A 19,768-nucleotide genomic window follows, 5' to 3' on the forward strand; every position below is an offset into this window, starting at 1 on the left:
AGGCTAAGTAAGTCTTTCGAGGAACAGTATCTTATCGAGCACATAGGTACATAATAAACAATGTTCTCAAATATTCTCCTTTGGCTAAAGTAACATGGCTCTCTCTGGGTTCTCCACTTACTCTTCTAATTAATCTTTCACTTTCTCCTGGCACCAAAACTGCCTACTTGCTTCCAAACTGTGGTATCTCCCAAGGTCCTATCTTCATTCTTTTGATGTTTTATATATAGCTACATTCACTCCTTTATTGAGCTCATCTACAACCATCACTTCAACTACTACCTCTATGTATTTGATTTAAAAAATTTTTTCTTCAACCTTGTCTTTTCCTTTACATTTCAGTTTCCTCTTTCTAGTGACTCGTAAGATGTGCAACATGCAATCAATTCTAATGTTCTTTTTTTTTTTTTTTTTTTTTTTTTAGGCTGGGGTTAAGTGACTTGCCTAGGGTCACACAGCTAGGAAGTGTTAAGTGTCTGAGACCACATTTGAGCTCGGGTCCTCCTGAATTCAGGGCTGGTGCTCTATCCACTGCGCCACCTAGCTGCCCCAATTCTAACGTTCTTAAAAGAGATCTTGAGAATGTCCTTGTGCATTCACCATAAAATATTCTTTTTGGCAAGCATACATTTGAAATTCAAACAGCATGGCTGGCCCAATGGAGTTGCACTCTCTGCAGGAGAGTTTTAATGCTTGGCAATGTATTTTAAGAAAGGATCCTGGTGTCTAGTATCTGATCCTGCCACGTGATCTTCAGAATCTTCTTAAGACAATTAAAGTGGAAATGATTCAGTTTCCTAGCATGCTGACATACTGTCCAGCTCTCATAGGCATACAACAATGAGGTCAGCACTATGGCTCTGTAGACCTTCAGTTTGGTAGTTGGTTTAATACTTCTCCTCTCCTGTACTTTTGTTCAGAGTCTCCCCAGAAATGAACTGACTCTGACAATGAATGTGTCAATCTCTATCAATGTGGACATCTCCGAAAAGTATATTGCCAAAGTAAGTGAACTTATCCTCAGCATTCAACACTTCTCCATTTTCTGTAACCAATGGTTTCACATACAGATGATATGATACTGGCTGATGGAGTACCTGTGTTTTCTTAATGTTGTTAGGCCAAAATTAGCACAAGCAGAGAATTCAATCTTTGTTGCATCTCAGCTTTGGAGGTTGCATTAAGTGCACAATCATCTGCAAATAAAAAAATGCACCAATACTTCCTCCACTTTAGTCTTGGCTTACAGCATTTTCAAGTTAAACAATTTGCTATCAGTGCAGTATCTGACCTTGATGCCATATTCTTTATCATTGAAGCTATTTGACAACCTGACTAAAAACATCATACTAAAAAGTGTGGAGGCAAGCATATACCCTTGTTTTGCTCCATTGATGACTGGGGAAGTATGAGAGTATCATTCATTGTCCGGAACCCAGGCAAATATACCATCATGAAAATGATGTACAATACTATTGAACTTCTCTGGGCAACCAAATTTTAACAAAATTTTCCATAAGCCCTCATGACTGATAGCATCAAAGGTCTTGGGCATATGTTATGCATAGTTGTGTACAGAACAAAAAAAGTTCTGTTTTGCTCCTGCATTTCTCCTGGAATTGTTTGGCAGCAAACACTATATCAACTGCCCCTCAGCCCTTTCTCAGTGTATCTGAAGATACACTGGCTCTCAGGTAGAAGACCTTCTTCCAGGTGTAGGGTCAGCCTATTAAGGACAACTCTGGCAAGAATTATGGGAACCACCTGCTAGTAGCTGCTGGATATCTAATTCTGACCAGCAGAATAGATCTCTTCATGTGAGAGGATGATAATGACACAAGGAGACTGAGAGGCAGTTCTTATGGACCAGAACTCTGAACTTGAAACAAGGATCCTTACAAGGTACTAAGTGGAAATGAAGAGACAATGGTTATGTGGTTTAGCATGGTTCGGTATAATTAATTTAATCTTACAACAAATAATGGCTTTCTAGTGATATAATGATTGGTTTATACTCAGTGTAGAGCATATAAGCTAGGAGCCTCAGCTAGACTCAGATTCAGAGGCAGAGAAGACAAGAGAATGGGAGTGGGGGTGGTGGGGGGATCAAGCTCTCAGGACCAAGAAGAGAGATTCATTTGATCTTTGGTCAGACTCCTGGTAGCAGGCTCTCCTCCTGCATTTTCTCCACTGAAACCAAGGCTCTAGAAGGCCTCTAAGAAAGATGCCCAGCCCAAAGCAAGGAAACAATAAAGGATTTGGACTTTAACTCCTGGCTGTTCTCCTGGTGATTACTGAACTGAAACGAAGGCTGCTCCCAGAGACCCAGGAAAATGGAACCAGAAAACATTACATTTTAATGCCTGAACATGGGACCAAGGACCTACATCTGTGATCCAGAAATGAGGGTGTGTACAAGAAGGAAACTTTGTAAAGGGCTAAACTAGTGCTTCAGTTGAATTGGGACAGATGTTTAGAAAACAGCCTTCTTTTCCAATTCAAGAAAAATGTGTTAAAAGCTTGGTTAACCTTATAAAAAACCAAGATTTGATTGTAACTTGGGAGCAGATCATTGAACTTTTAAAAACATTACAATACACATATCCTTAATTCTCTAAGAAAAAAGAATTAGATCCAGATGCGTGGAAATTAGTAGGAGAGCAACTAGGTGAATATTACAATGATAATAAACCTGACTCAATTTCTAAAGAAACACTTTATGCATATAACTTAATACAACTGGCTTTAAGAAATTGTATAAGTATTAGAATAAGAAAAAAAGAAGAGAAATAGACTAGTTGATCAGTGGAATAGGTTAGGTTCAAAGGACAGAATGTCAATAACTTTAATAATCTAGTGTTTGACAAACCCAAAGACCCCAGCTTTTGGGATAAGAACTCAATGTTTGACAAAAATTGCTGGGAAAATTGGATATTAGTATGGGAGAAACTAGGCATTGACCCACACTTAACACCGTACACCAAGATAAGGTCAAAATGGGTTCATGATCTAGGCATAAAGAATGAGATTATAAATATGTTAGAAGAACATAGGATAGTTTACCTCTCAGACCTGTGGAGGAAGAAGGAATTTGTGACTAAAGAAAAAATGGAGGTCATTATTGATCACAAAATAGAAAATTTTGTTTATATCTAGTTAAAAAGCTTTTGTTTTGAACAAAACTAAAACTAATGCAGACAAGATTAGAAGGGAATCCATAAAGTGGGGAAACATTTTTACAGTTAAAGGTTCTGATAAGGGCCTCATTTCCAAAATATATAGAGAATTGATTCTAATTTATAAGAAACCAAGCCATTCTCCAATTGATAAATGGTCAAAGGGTATAAACAAACAATCTCAGATGAAGAAATCGAAACTATTTCTAGCCATATGAAAAGATGCTCCAAGTCATTATTAATCAGAAAAATGCAAATTAAGACAACTTTGAGATACCACTACACACCTGTCAGATTGGCTAGAATGATAGGGAAAGATAATGCAGAATGTTGGAGGGGATGTGGGAAAAACAGGGACACTGATACATTGTTGGTGGAATTGTGAATATATCCAGCCATTCAGGAGAACAATTTGGAGCTATGCTCAAAAAGTTATCAAACTGTGCATACTCTTGACTCAGCAGTGTTACTACTGGGCTTATGTCCCAAAGAGATCTTAAAGAAGGGAAAGAGACCTGTATGTGCAAGAATGTTTGTGGCAGCCCTCTTTGTAGTAGCCAGAAACTGAAAACTGAGTGGATGCCCATCAATTGGAGAATGGCTGAATAAATTGTGGTATGTGAATGTTATGGAATATTATTGTTCTATAAGAAATGATCAACAGGATGATTTCAGAAAGGCCTAAAGAGACTTACATGAACTGATGCTGAGTGAAATGAGCAGGACCAGGAGATCATTATATACTTCAACAACTATACTATATGATTATCAATTCTTATGGACATGGCTATCTTCAAAAACAAGATGAACCAAATAAGTTCCAATAGAGCAATAATGAACTGAACTAGTTACACCCAGCAAAAGAACTCTGGGAGATGACTATGAATAACTACATAGAATTCCCAATACTCCTATTTTTGTCCACCTGCATTTTTTATTTCCTTCATAGGCTAATTGTACACTATTTCAAAGTCCGATTCTTTTTGTACAGAAAAATAACTGTTTGGATATGTATACACATATTGTATTTAATTTATACTTTAACATATTTAACATGTATTAGTCAACCTGCCATCTGGGAGAGGGGGGTGGGAGGAAGGAGGGGAAAAATTGGAACAAAGGGCTTGGCAATTGTCAGTGCTATATATTCATATATCTTATAAATAAAAAGCTATAAAAATAAAAATAAAAATAAAAGATCAGAAGGGGATATAGACAAACTAGGTGAAAAGCATGAAGAATTAGACTAGAATGGAGTTAAGTACAAAGTTGATGAAATTAAGGAGTGTGGTGCTTCACAGTAGGAGCCATTAGGGCATTCCCCATCTCATGACCTACCTCCCTCAATTAACCCTTCATGGGTAGAGGGAGGAGGAGGGGGAGGGGCAGTGACACAATAAGTACCACCTATGAAGCAGTCTATGACAAAATTACAAAAGTCTTTAATTAAAGCTAAAAGAGAAGGACAGGATATATCTAATTTAAAAATAAATGCATACCCTGTGATTGAAGAATTTTATTCTTCAGGTCAAGTCAGGAAAAGATACCTTTTGATCTGGAAAAAATTAAGGATTTGCAAAAGGGTTGCACTCTTTATGGGGCTACATCATCTTATGTTAAGATGATATTAGATAATTTGGCTTATGAAATTCTAACTCCTAGTGATTGGAAATTTATAGCAAGGACATGTTTAGAACCTGGACAAAACTTATTGTGGCTTTTGGAGCATAGTGAACTATGCAGGATACAAGTCCAACACAATAAGCAAACTGGAGTTAATATACAAATCACTTTTGACCAACTAGCAGGTAAAGGTCAGTATACAGGCACTTTAGCTCAGATTAATTATCCTATAGCAGCATATGAGCAAATTGCTGCTGCTGCTATAAAAGCATGGGGCTCCCTCCCAGGAAAAGATGGAAGTGAAGCCTTCACAAAAATAGAGCAAGGTCCCAATGAACCCTTTGCTGATTTTGTGGAATGTTTTCAAACAGCTGTCACAAGAACCATTGGAGAAAATGCAGCTACAAGAAGTATGATAAGACAACTGGCTAAGGAAAATGCTAATGAGGTTTGTAGAAGTAATATATGGGGACTACACAAAGATGCCCCTTTAGAGGAGATCACAAGGTGCTGTGCCACAGTGGGCACAAATGCTTATTACACCCAGACTATGAACATAGGAAAACAGGGTCCCTTGTGGCAAGGGACTTCCAGAGAAACTCATCAATGCTTTCAATGTGGGAAAGTAGGACATCTAAGAGCTCAATGTAGTCAAAGAGATAGAGTGAGAAGACAGGGTGAGAGAAAACTTAAAACCCTATGTCCAAAATGCAACTGAGGCTTCCACTGGGCCTCAGAATATAGTTTGACCCAGGGAAATGAGAGGTAGGGCACAGCTCTAAAACCTCAAACAAAAAACAGGTGGGGCATGATGGCAACCGAGTTTACACCCAAAGAGTCTTTAGAAGTTCAGGACTCTGATATGATCAATCAGCAGAGAAGCAATCAGATGGGAGAAAGGTTTTTCAATTGGAGAGAATACAGGCTTTTTTTTTTTTAATAGATTTTTATTTACAAGTTATTTGCATGGGTAATTTTTCAGCATTGACAATTGCAAAACCTTTTGTTCCAATTTTTCCCTTCCTTCCCCTTACTCCCTCCCCAAGATGGCAGGTAGATCAATACATGTTAAATATGTTAAAGTACAATGTTAAATACAATATATGTATACATATCCATACAATTATTTTGCTGCACAAGAAGAATCAGACTTTGAAATAATGTACAATTAACCTGTGAAGGAAATAAAAAATGCAGGCGGACAAAAACAAAGGGATTGGAAATGCTATATAGTGGTTCACACTCATTTTACAGAGCTTTTTCTCTGGGTATAGTTGGTTCTATTCATTATTGAACAAATGGAACTGATTTGGTTCATCTTATTGTTGAAGAGAGCCACATCCATCAGAATTGATCATCATATACAGAATATAGGCTTTTTTTTTTTTTGAAAAGTCACTTTATTATAAATTTTTTGACAGTATATATGCATGAGTAATTTTTTAAATAACATTATCCCTTGTAATCATTTTTCCAAATTATCCCCTCCCTCCCTCTACTCCCTCCCCCCATACATTTTATATGTGTTACAGTATAACCTAGATACAATGTATGTGTGTAAATCCAATTTTCTTGTTGCACGTTAAGTATTAGATTCCAAAGGTATAAGTAACCTGGGTAGATAGACAGTAGTGCTAATAATTTACATTCACTTCCCAGTGTTCCTTCTCTGGGTGTAGTTGTTTCTGTCCATCATTGATCAACTGGAAGTGAGTTGGATCTTCTTTATGTTGAAGATATCCATTTCCATCAGAATACATCTTCATACATCATTGAAGTATACAGTGATCTTCTGATTCTATTCATTTCACTCAGCATCAGTTGATGTAAGTCTTTCCAAACCTCTCTGTATTCGTCCTGCTGGTCATTTCTTACAGAGCAGTACTATTCCATAACCTTCATATACCATAATTTACCCAATCATTCTCCAATTGATGGACATCCATTTATCTTCCAATTTCTAGCCACTACGAAAAGAGCTGCCACAAACATTTTGGCACATACAGGTCCCTTTCCACTCTTTAGTATTTCTTTGGGATATAAGCCCAATAGCAGCAATGCTGGATCAAAGGGTATGCACAGTTTGATAACTTTTTGGGCATAGTTCCAAATTGCTCTCCAGAATGGTTGGATTCTTTCACAACTCCACCAACAATGTATTAGTGTCCCAGTTTTCCCACATCCCCTCCAACATTCATCATTATTTGTTCCTGTCATCTTAGCCAATCTGATAGGTGTGTAGTAGTATCTCAGAGTTGTCTTAATTTGCATGAGAATATAGGCTTTTTAACCCAACAGAAGGACAGTTTCCAATGCAAGCTCCAGTGTAATTGCCAGATGATGAGAAGAGGTTAAGAAAGTGGTAAATGGAAGGGATTAGATAGGTTAACTGCTTTGGAGAAAGGGTTTGCTTGTATTTCTACAGATGGAGAAGGAATCAGATGGGTGCCAATGAACACCTGGAGAGAGACAGAAAAAGAGAAAAAACCTTGAAACAAAGGAGAAGACCTAAGAAACATCTGACACTGAAAGAGCATGGCTTATAATGAAGACCGTTGCAGAACTTCAAAACCAGCAGGACTCATTGGATTCCCTGAGATGAAAAATTGTTGATAAGACTGTTGCAGAACTTCAGAACCAGCAGGAATCATTGGATTCTCTGAAACATAAGACTGGTTCAGGACTTCAAAATCTGCAGGAATCATTGGATTCTTTAATACATGATGAGACTATTGCAGGACTTCAAAACTTGCAGGAATCATTGGATTCCCTACACACATGAAATAATGAACAACAGATTCCTTTTGGACTATTTCTAGGACTTATGGACATATATACTTCCTCATGTTGATTCTTGTTATTTTCTAGTGGCTGCTGGGGATCCAATTCTGACCAGCAGAATAGATCTCTTCATGTGAGAGGATGATAGCAATACAAGGAGACTGAAGCAATTTCATTCTCTGACCTCTGTCCTCTTCCCTCTTGCCTCTGATTTATTTCATTCTCAATTCACAAGCATTGTTGGTGTCAGTAATAGCTGATTTACAATTCCTTCCAGTGTATTATGATTCACAGCTGTGGGGGGGTTTGGAGAAGTGATCCATCTTTAAATGTACAGTCGCCTTCAATTCTTTATAGGTTTTTCTGGGTTTTGCACTTAAGCCTGGTCCTTAACAAGCAAGCAATGACTAAGAGACAACCTCTTCTCTCACTGGCCCCTTGTAATTGTCACAGGACAATCTATTCCTTTACCTTTATAATGATGGACAATGGAGTCATCCTTGAACTTAGGGGGCATAACCTCCTTTAGCTATATAACCCAGAAAATTTCAGTCAGATTTTGTATGAACAATGGACCCCCTACCTTGTAAATCTCAGATTGTATAGAATCAGCATCAGGTGTTTTGCCACAAAAAAAGGAGCATAATGGCATTTTAAAATATCTTCTATAAGTTGGAACTTTAGTTGGGGAGGGATTGATTTCAACTTGAGGTAAGGGGTCAATAGCTTTGATTGATTGTTGATGGTCTGTTGAGAAAACTATGAAAGTATTCAGTCCATCTCTCTAGGATCATGTCCTTATCATTAATCAAGGTTGCTCTATCAGCATTGAGTAGTTGAAATGCACTATAGGTCTTTGGCCCATAAATAGCTTTCAGTACATCAAAAAAGTGCTTTGAATTGTTACTATCAAAATAAAATTAAATTTCATCTTCTCTCTTATTGAGCCAGGAATTGTACATCTAAGTATTTTAGTTTTGATGGGATTGAATGCTACCTTCTTAGAGATGAATGGATTATTCTGCTGGTTCACCCTGTAGAGTTCTCATTTTCATTTAACAGCTCCTGAATTTTCCCATCACTTTCATCAAATCAGTCTTGATGTTTGCTAGTGTTCTGACCCAAATGAGCAAATGCAATACAGTACATCAAATCTCTGAAAGCTAAGCACTTCTTTTCTGTTCAACTATGTGTTGACTTAACTTACCCTCCAAGATAGCAACAACCTGTTCCCTCTTAGAGAAGTGCTCTCATCTGTTGGCATTAATTTTTCTGGTAGTCTTTTTGCTTTGGGGCACCTGCAAATATTAGCTTGGAGAGGATAAGTCTATAATCAGTCCAGCACTCTTAATTGCCATTTTTTAAAAATAGTTTTTATTTACCAGATATATGCATGGGCAATTTTACAATATTGACAATTGCCAAGCCTTTTGTTCCAATTTTTCCCCTTCCTCCCCCCCCCCCTTGGCACGTCGAACAATACATATTAAATATGTTAGAGTATAAATTAAATACAATATTTGTATACATGACCAAATAGTTGTTTTGCTGTACAAATAGTGTACAATTAGCCTGTGAAGGAAATTCAAAATGCAAGTGGACAAAATTAGAGGGATTGGAAATTCTATGTAGTTTAATTACCATTTTTGATATATTAAAATTCTAATTACATTGCAAAAAATAGTAATAAATATTTTTTCTCCTTAGCATGCAGGGTTTGTTTTTTTTTTGTTTGTTTGCATAAGAATTTTCTGCCATTGACTTTCAAAAGATCCCTACCTCATTGCCACTAAATACCTGAACTATTTTTTTCCCCCTGAGGCTGGGGTTATGTGACTTGCCCAGGGTCACACAGCTAGGAAGTGTTAAGTGTCTGAGACCAGATTTGAACTCGGGTCCTCCTGAATTCAGGGCTGGTGCTCCATCCACAGCACCACCTAGCTGCCCCCTAAATACCTGAACTATTAAGAAATTTCTCACTTTTGATAATCATTGACAACTTTAATCAAAGTGGCTCAATATCAAATGAGTCTGTATAAAGAATTCCCTTAGTTTTAAAAATCCCCATTACATGCCTATTCTGAAATTTTAAAAGCTAACTAGTACAAGTTTTATTTAATTAGAGGGTAGAACTTGGATGAGGGGTGGAAGTTAGAGAGTACATCAGATGGGGGAAACTTCCTAGCAATGAGAGCTAACCAAAAATATAATTAACTACTTAGTTCCCATATCACTGACTTCTTCCATAAAAACCAGAAGAAAATTGTTAGATGCTTATAGAGATTTTTGCTCAAATATAAAAATTCGGGTTGGACTAAATGAGGTTGGAGATACTTTCTTCCAAAGAAGTGATGGGAACCTTTGTAGAGAAATGACCATTCCAGTTTAGAATTTGTGATAGAGGAAGGGAAAGTCAGACATATTTGAACAAGTACTCTAGATTTCAGGTGAACTGGTTTCAAAGGGTTAAGACATAGTATAGGTATGATATCATGGAACAAAATTATACAAAAAAACAACATATGAGAGATAGAGTTCTTAAATTTATTTTATTTTTATTTTCAGTTTTAAGTTCTTTCTCAACCCTTCTTCACACATTGGGAAGGCAAGAAATATAATACCCATTATATATATGAAGTCATGCAAAGCATTTCCACATTAACCATGCTCTGGAAAAGAAAAAGTCAAGGAAGATAAAAAAAAAAAAAGGAAAAATACATACTTTAAGCTGAATATTGAAGCCATCAGTTTTCTATTCAGACAAGGATAGTATTTTACATCATGAGTCCTTTAGAGTTCTAATCAGCAGGATGATTTCAGAGAGGTCTGAAGAGACTTACATGAACTGATGCTAAGTGAAATGAGCAGAACCAGGAGATCATTGTACATGGCAACAGCAAGATTATGCAATGATCAATTCTGATGGATAGGGCTGTACTCAACAATGAGACGATTCAAGCCAGTTCCAAAGATCTTGTGATGATGAGAGCCATCTACACCCAGAGTGAGGACTGGGAACTCAGGGAACTGAGTGTGGATCACAACATAGCATTTTCACTTCTTTTGTTAGTGTTTGCTTGAATTTTATTTTCTGGTTTTTTTTTCTTTTTGATCTGATTTTTTTCATACAGCAAGATAATTGCAGAAATACATATGCCTATATTGGAATTACATATATTTTTACCATGTTTAACATATATTGGATTACTTGCCGTCTAGGGGAGGAGGTGGAGGGAAGGAGGAAAACCAGAACACAAGGTTTTGCAAGGATCAATGGTGAAAAATTATCCTTGCATGTTTTTTTTTAAATAGTTTTTATTTACCAGATATTTGCATGGGTAATTTTGCAACATTGACAATTGTCAAACCATTTGTTCCAATTTTTCCCTTCCTTCCCCCCCCCTTCCCCCAGATGGCAGGTTGACCAATACATGTTAAATATGTTAAAGTATAAGTAAAATACAATGTATGTATACATGTCCATATAGTTATTTTGCTGTACAAAAGGGATCAGACTTTGAAATAGTGAACAATTAACTTCACAATCACATTTTTTAAAAAGTTAACATTTATTTAAAATTATTTTGAGTTTCAAATTCTCTCCTTCCATCCCACCTCTTTTCTACCCTTTGAGAAGGTAAGCAATATGATATTGATTACATATGTGAAGTTATGCAAAATATATCTCCATATTATCTGCATTGCAAAAGAAAGCACAGGGGAAAAAACCCAAGAAAAATCAAGAAAAGGAAAAAAATATGCTGTACTCAGAGTTCATCAGTTCTTTCTCTGAAAGTAAATAGCATTTTTCATCTTGGGTCCTTTGGAATTATCTTGGATCATTATCTTGATCAAAGTAATCAAATCTTCCATGTCATCTTTGATTTTTAAAAGTTGTATAATAACAGACACAAGTATGAGTAATGAAAAATGAAGAAAAAAAAAGGATGATGGTCTAAAAATAAGTATAGTAAGTATAATAAGAGCCAACTCACAGAATAAGCTGATACTGTTTAGTAAAGTTAACAACAAAATCCATAATTTTTTTTAAAAAATCATAAATAGATGGAAAAATAAGTAGATAGCATTGATTATGTCTTTAACATGTAATAAGTACTAAATGCTAGGGATACAAGCAAAAAAAACAACCCCTACAATTAAAGACTACAAGCACAAGGGAGTTCTGGGGAGCAGAAGTGGGAAAATTCATGTCAGGAAAAAAACTGGAGAGTCACCAATCAGAACAGCTCCCAAGATAGAAACTTTTCAAAAATTATATTGTAGGGGCAGCTAGATGGTGCAGTGGATAGAACACCAATCCTGAAGTCAGGAGAACCTGAGTTAAAATCTGGTCTCAGATACTTAATACTTCCTAGCTGTGTGACCCTGGGCAAGTCACTTAATCCCAATTGTCTCAGCAAAATATAAATACACATATATATAACAAGAAGCATATCAAAAAATGGATGTTTGAAATGATGATAACAAATGACAGAGATGAGGCAAAACCATTCAGTTTCTACTTTGTTTCTATTTTCTATTCCAAGAAAAAGAAAGGCTGGAACACATATGGCTAATGGCATCATGAAATTTGAAATAATGAAGGAGGTATTAAGAGAGCACCTCACTGTCCTTGATGAGTTCCAATCAGCAGGCCCAGAATCACTGAATACCAAGGTGCTTAAAATAAATTGCAAATGTGATTAGTGAACCACTGTCAGTGATATCTGAAAGACTGGGGCTAGGTACCAAGGGACTAGAGGAAGGAAAAGTGTTGTCCAATTTTCAGAGAAGGGAAGAGAGCTGATAACTCTAAGTGATGTCAATGCTGAACAAAATTTCAGAACATATGATGAAAAGGATTGAAAAGGAGGTGTTGAACAAAATGTTCCAGAATGAACATTCTTTAAAACAGGCTATGCCAAACTAACCTCACTTCCTTTTTTTGAAAAGATCATTAGGCCAGGAGATAGGAGATGCCATAGAAATAGTTAAACTAAATTTATATATAGACTTTAAATGCTTTATTGACATTTATTATTATTACTATTAACATTAGAATCAATTTAAAATATACTACCACTATGCATACTGATCCTTTTCTAGTAACAAATTACAGCACTCCATCCAAGGCTACTTCCCAAATTGCAAGCATACTAGCAGATCAGAACAGAACACCAGAAAATGTCCATCTCTGCTATCAGGGATTAGTTTTTAGTACTATAACTTATGTAACTCCATCCAGCATGATTCTCATTAATTATCAGTCAGTTAATTAGCTTTTAGAAAGGGCATCAAGTAAAGCCATGTGTTGATACAGAGATATCTCTTTAAATTCAGGGGTATATTCTCTCATATATATATATACACAGGTTCATTGGAAGAATGAGCTCAAACTTAGAGTACAATAATAGTGAGGGATGCATGTTGATGCATATGAAGTAATTCACAGTTTCTAGTTACTAGAAGTTTGTTTTTGTTTTTTTGTTTTTCTTTTTTCTCTGAATCCTCATTAAGTTCCCTTTAGATAGCCTTCTGGACTCTGAGAGTAAGTACCTTTATAGATTGCTGAGTTGCCTTCAGTATATTTCTTTTGTTCTGTTCCCAGTTATATGTGTTATATACTATTGATTCAGTCTCTGATAACATGGTCAATGAAGAGTGGAAGATGCAGGATGAGGGGGAGAGAGATAAACAAGATTCTGCTTCCTCAAAGTACTCCTGATCCTAGAAACTCCTGAAACTCAACTGCTCACTACTGTAGTGGACTTGTAGGACTAAAGGTATGCTCCTTTCTTTCAGCCAATAACAAATATTTATTGCATGGTATCATTTGTTTCTAACTAGTGACAGTTTTCTTTGTTGAATCTTCATCCAAGTCATACCCACTAACTGGAGGTATTCTTTAAGATTCTTACACCCTTCAAATTCCAGCTTCTCTTGACTGAATGTGGAGGATTGCAAAATTATGATTTGTTATCAGTAAGTGTTTGATGTGTATATTTATTTTATATACCTATATAACCAGGATCATAGAAAAATTTCTCAGGTAGAAAGGGGTCATGAGTGGAAAAAATTTAAGAAGCCTTGCTTTAGATGATCTCACTAGGTGATTTCATCAATCCATGGGCTCAACTAACATCTCATCTAATATCCAGGCCTAAACTCCTTCCTGAATTCTCTTCTCATATCTACAACTGCCTATTGGATATTTCATTTGGTTGGGGTTTTTTTAAATTAATTTTATTTTTAATCTGTGGGGCTTTTTTTAAGGTAAAGTCTCCCTTCTTCACCTAGGCTGGATGTTTAGGGGATATTCCTGGGCTTGATCGCATCTATCCATTTATCAACCTATATCACTTCATTATATCTGAGGCAATCTGGTTGTCTCCCATCCAAGGCCTCAACACATTTTTATTGGACTTAGTACTGATTAGCTTTGCCCATTACATTTCAGAACTTCTGAGGTCAAGGGTTCCTCAGCCTCTCAGTTATCTGATACTACAGGGTTGTGAAACCATACCCTGTCTGCTTAGATATTTTGAACTGGACATTTATAGGCAGATGCCTATACTCAACATGTTTAAAATATAACTCATTATCTTTACCACTAAAATCTCCCCTCTTTCCAACTTTTCTATTAATGTTGAAGATATCTTTAAGCATATATCATTAATACCACCCTTGAGTTCTTTCTTGCACTTATTAATAACTAATGATTTGGGGAGAGTCAGAGTTTTCTTTTTCTCCATTTTCAAGAGATAAATTTTTCTGTCCGAGTCACATAATGTCACTGTCAGCCCCTCATTGTAATATTCACTTTCACATTGTCAATCAGAGTTGATTCCCACTTAGGGAACACCTACTCTCTAATGGGTATATAAGCTATGAGCCTTCCATCTTGATTGTCTTTGATCTGAGAGAGATGACCACAGGACCATCCTGACTCTGACTGATTCTGAGCCCTTCAGGGAGCTAGCCCAGAGTTTACAACAAGAAACCTTGGTTTTAATCCTGATGCTATTATTTAATGAATGAGTGATATTGGACAAGTTACTTCCTGAGCCTCAGTTTCCAATAGCTATAAAACAGAGCTATATACGGTTATTGTGAGGAAATGAAAACCTAATAAATAAATTAATAAAATAATTAATAAGTTAATATAATAATAATATCCTTATTAATGAAATTATTACATTACCCAGAAATTATGTCTCTCAGATATTTTTAATCACCACATATCCTACATGTCCAATCTGTTGTCAGATCTTAATCTCTTTACTTTCATAACATCTTTTACCTCTTTACTCCCATTCAGAGAAACACAGCTTTAGTACAGGACCTCATCACTTCAAACCTAGTTTACTTCACCATCTTCTAAATAATCTGCCTGTCTCAAGCCAGAAGAGAAGATGAAAATGACAGGTACAGGGGACAGTCAGTGAAAATATTCAGAGTCAGAAGACAGAATGTTTATGCATGGAGCAGCAAAGTGGTCAGTATCACTGGAATGTAGAATATTTGTAGGAAAATAAGGTGGAAGAATACTGGGAAGGCAGGTAAAGACCATGTTATGAAGAGCTTTAAATTATATAGTTGAAGATTTTATATTCGAAGCTAGAGTTAATAGGGAAACAATAGTATTTATTAAAAAGGGCAGGAGAATGACATGATGAGACCTGTACTTTAGGGAGATCAATTTAGCAAATGAATTTAAAAGATGGCAGATAGTAGGAAAAGACTGGAGGCAGACCATTGAACCAGCTGCCATTGAAATAGTGTAGGTGTAAAGTAATAAGGGCCTGCATTATGATGGTAGAAATATTAGAAGACAGAAGAGAGCATCTACATGAGACAACATAAAAGGTAAAATGGATGGGACTTGAAAAATTATTGGACATGATGAAATATGTGAAATAGAGGAGTCAAGGATAATACCTAGATTGCAAGTCCCCAGAGGATGATGGTAGCCAGGGTTTTAGAGGAATGATTATGAGAAATGCTTAACAGGAGGTTGGAAATTCCAAACTGGATATCAGAAGAGAGATAAGAATTGGGTAATTATATCTGAGAACTATCAGTGTAGACATCATAGTTAAATCTTAAGATCTCATGTGATCTCCAAGTGATATAGTATAGAGGGAGAAAAGAAGGTACAGGACAGAGCCTTAGGGAACACCCACAGACAGCAGGATGAAACTAGATGGAGATACAGCAAATGAGATTTCGAAGGAGCAATCAGAGAAGTAGTACAAAAACTCGAATTAATATGAATGTGAGAAGGTGATTGGCAATGTCAAGGGCTACAGGGAGGTCAGGAAGATTAAGAATTGAGAAAAAGGACATTAGATCTAAAAGTAAAAGATTTAGTAACTTTGGAGAAAGTAATTTCAGTGGAATGAATTCTAAATCCAGATTACAGGGAGTTAAGAAGAGAGTGAAAGGAAAGAAAGTGGAGGCACAGATTATAAAAAGCTTACTAGAGGAATGTAGATATAAAAGGAAAGGAAAATATGGAACAAAGGCCAGGGGGAAAGAAGGATCAAATAAAGGTTTTTTGAGGATGAAGGCAATATAGACTTGTCTCTAGATAGAAGAAAGATAACTAGTCGACAGGGATAGATTAAAAATTAATGGGAGTGGGAATGGATAATATGCCAGAGTAGATGGGATGGGGTAGGATCATATGTGCATCAATGCATTGATCATGTTTGCTTGAGGAGAGCAGAATAACCAACTTCTGACTGATATCTCCTACTTCCCTTCCTGGTTGGAATCAAAATTTGCTTTGGAGACAGTGGGCAGAGAAAACTCTCTTTGGGCCTCCCTTTGATCAACTTCTTCACAGACACATGTAAACAAATATATCCTACATGAGTAAAACACAAAACACAGCATATTCCCTTTTACTTCCACTTTTAGCTTCCCTCCCTCTTTAATTTTCAGTGTCTCAAAATCTATTGGTTTCTTTCCTAACAAGGTATTAGATCTACCCTATATTTAAAAACAACAAAACAATAACAAAACTCCACTATCTTTATTAGCTCTTGTTAAATCTCTCCTCATCCTTTTAGTCAAACTCCTAGGAAAATGCCATTTATCTTTTTTATGTCCATACCATCTCCTCTGACTCTTTTTGAAATTGCTTACAATCTAATCTGGCTTATGATTTCATCATTCAATTGAAATTGTCTTCTTAATACATGATAAAAGTGAGAAAAAGACTTACATGTGCAAAAATGTTTGTAGCAGCTCTTTTTGTGGTGGCAAGAAATTGGAAATTAAATAGATGCCCATCAATTTGGCAATGGTTGAATAAATTATAGCATATGAATGTAATGTAACATAGATATTCTATAAGAAATAATGATCAGGCTGATTTCAGAAAAGCCTGGAAAGACTTTCATGAGCTGAGGCTAAGTGAAGTGAGCCACCAGGAGGACATTGTACACAGTTACAGACTGTGTGATGATCAATTATGATAGACTTAGTTTTTCTCAGTAATATACTGACCCAAGACAATTCCAATAGACTTGGGATGGAAAATACCACATGCATCCAGAGAGCAAACTATGGAGACTGAATGAAGATTTAAGTATATATATATATATATTTATAGCTTTTTATTTTCAAAATGCCATGCAAAGATAGTTTTCAATATTCACTCTTGCAAAACTCTGTTTTCCAAATTTTTCTTCCTCTCTTCCCCTCACCTCCCTCCCCTAGACAGCAAATAATTCAATATATGTTAAATATATACAATTCTTGTAAACACATTTCCACATTTATCATGCTGCACAGGAAATGTCAGATCAAAAAGGGGAAAAAATGAGAAAGAAAGAAAAAAGCAAGAAAGCAACAACAAAAAAGATGAAAATACTATATGGTGATCCACATTTAGTACCCATAGTTTTCTCTTTGGTGCAGAGGGCACCAAAATGGCATTACAAGTCTATTGGAATTGGCCTGACTCACCTCATTGTTGAAAAGAGCCAAGTCCATCACAGTTGATCATCACATAATGTTGGTGCTCTTTTGTTTCTACTCATTTCACTTAGCATCAGTATATGTAAGTCTCTCCAGGTCTTTCTGAATCATCTTCCTGATCATTTCTTATAGAACAATACTATTCCATTATATTCATATACCATAACTTATTCAGCCATTCCCCCAATTACATGTAAAGATAGTTTTCAATATGCATTCATTCAGTTTCCAGTTCCTTGCAACTACAAAAAGGGCTGCTACAAACATTTTTTGTTGTTTTTGTTGAAAGATAGTGTTTAATCAAGATGTTATTGATATTATATTTTTCAGTTTTTAAAAATAGCTTTTTATTTTCAAAATACATGCAATGACAGTTTTCAAAATTCACCTTTGAAAACCTTGTGTTCCAAATTTTTCTCCCTCCTTCCCTCTTACCCTCTCCTCTAGATAGCAAGTACTTATATATATATGTTAAACATGTGCAATTCTTCTATATTTAGTTCCATAATTATAATGCTGTACAAGAAAAAATCAGATTAAAAAGAACAAATGAGAAAGAAAACAAAATGCAACAATAAAAAGAGTGAAAATGCTATGTTGTGATCCACACACAATCCCTCAGTCTTCTCTCTGAGTGCAGATGGCTCTCTTCATCATAAGACCATTGAAACTGGCCTGAAACATCTCACTGTTGAAAAAAGACATGTCCATCAGAATTGATCATCGTATAATCTTGCTGTTGCCATGTACAATGATCTCATGGTTCTGCTCAATTCACTTAACATCAGTGTATGTAAGTCTCTTCAGGCCTTTCTGAAATCATCCTGCTGGTTTTTTCTTATAAAACAATAAATATTAAATTACATTCATATATCATAACTTATTCAGCCATTCCCCAACTGATGTGTATCCACTCAATTTCCAGTTCCTTGCCACTACAAAAAGGGCTGCTGCAAACATTTTTGCACATGTGGGTCTTTTTACCTCCTTTATGATTTCTTTAGGATACAGACCCAGTAGAGACACTGCTGGATCATAGGGTATATATAGTTTGATAGCCCTTTGGGCATAGTTCCAAATGAAGCATACTATTTTCACTTTTTTTTTCTCTTCCATTTTTTTTCCTCATGGTTTCTTCCTTTTGTTCTGATTTTTCTTTCATAATATAACTAGTGGAAATGTGTTTAAAATGATGTACATGTAACCTATATCAGATTTTTTGCTGTCTTGGGGAGAGAAGAACAGAGAAAAATTTTTGGAACTCAAAATCTTACAAAAAAATGAATGTTGAAAACTTATCTTTACATGTAATTGGAAAAATAAAATAATATTTAGTTTAAAAAAAGGAAAATTTCTGCCTCAAAGTTATAAATTATTTCTTTATTTAAAATATAAGAGCTTTTTTTCAATTCTTATTATTGTTAACTCTCAATAGAATTTGCTACTGTTGATCATCTTCTCTTCCTGAACACTTTCTCTTTTCAAGATTTTTATGACACAGTTTTCTCTTGGTTGTCTCTAACCATTCCTTCTGTTTCTTTTGATCACTATCTGCATCTACCCCTTTAACCTTGGTAGACCCCCAGGTCTCTTTTTGGATCTTCTTTTCTCCTTTCTTCTCTGTTTTTTTTTTTTTTTCACTTCTTCAGCTCCTATAGGTTCAATAATCCTTATGTATATAACACAGCCATATGTATATTAATTACTCTCCTGGGCTCTTGAATAACAGAATTACAAGTGGTTAGTAATTCATATATGCTCTTTTTCCCTTATAGAGCCATGAGCATAAATGAGGCCTGCCTTCCTTCTTGTCTGAACTATTGCCTCCTCCCCACCCACCCCTATAGTATTTTATTTTCCAATTACATGTAAAGATAGTTTTCAATATTAATTTTTTTTAAGATTTTGAGTTCTAAATTTTTTCTCCTTCCCTCTCTTCCCTCCCTCCTCCCCGAGAGAGAGAGAAAGAAAAAAAAAAATCTGATATAGGTTACATGTACAATCATTTAAAACATATTCCATATTAGTCATGCTATGGGGAAAAATCAGAACAAAGGGGAAAAACCATGAGAAAAAAACAGAAGGGGAAAAAAAGGTGAAAACAGTGTGCTTTAATCTGCATTCTGTCTTCATAGTTCTCTCTCTCTGGATGTGGATGGCATTTTCCATCTCAATCTATTGGAATTGTCTTAAATCACTGT

This window comes from Sminthopsis crassicaudata, chromosome 1, assembly GCF_048593235.1.
Source record: "Sminthopsis crassicaudata isolate SCR6 chromosome 1, ASM4859323v1, whole genome shotgun sequence".
NCBI lineage: Eukaryota > Metazoa > Chordata > Mammalia > Dasyuromorphia > Dasyuridae > Sminthopsis > Sminthopsis crassicaudata.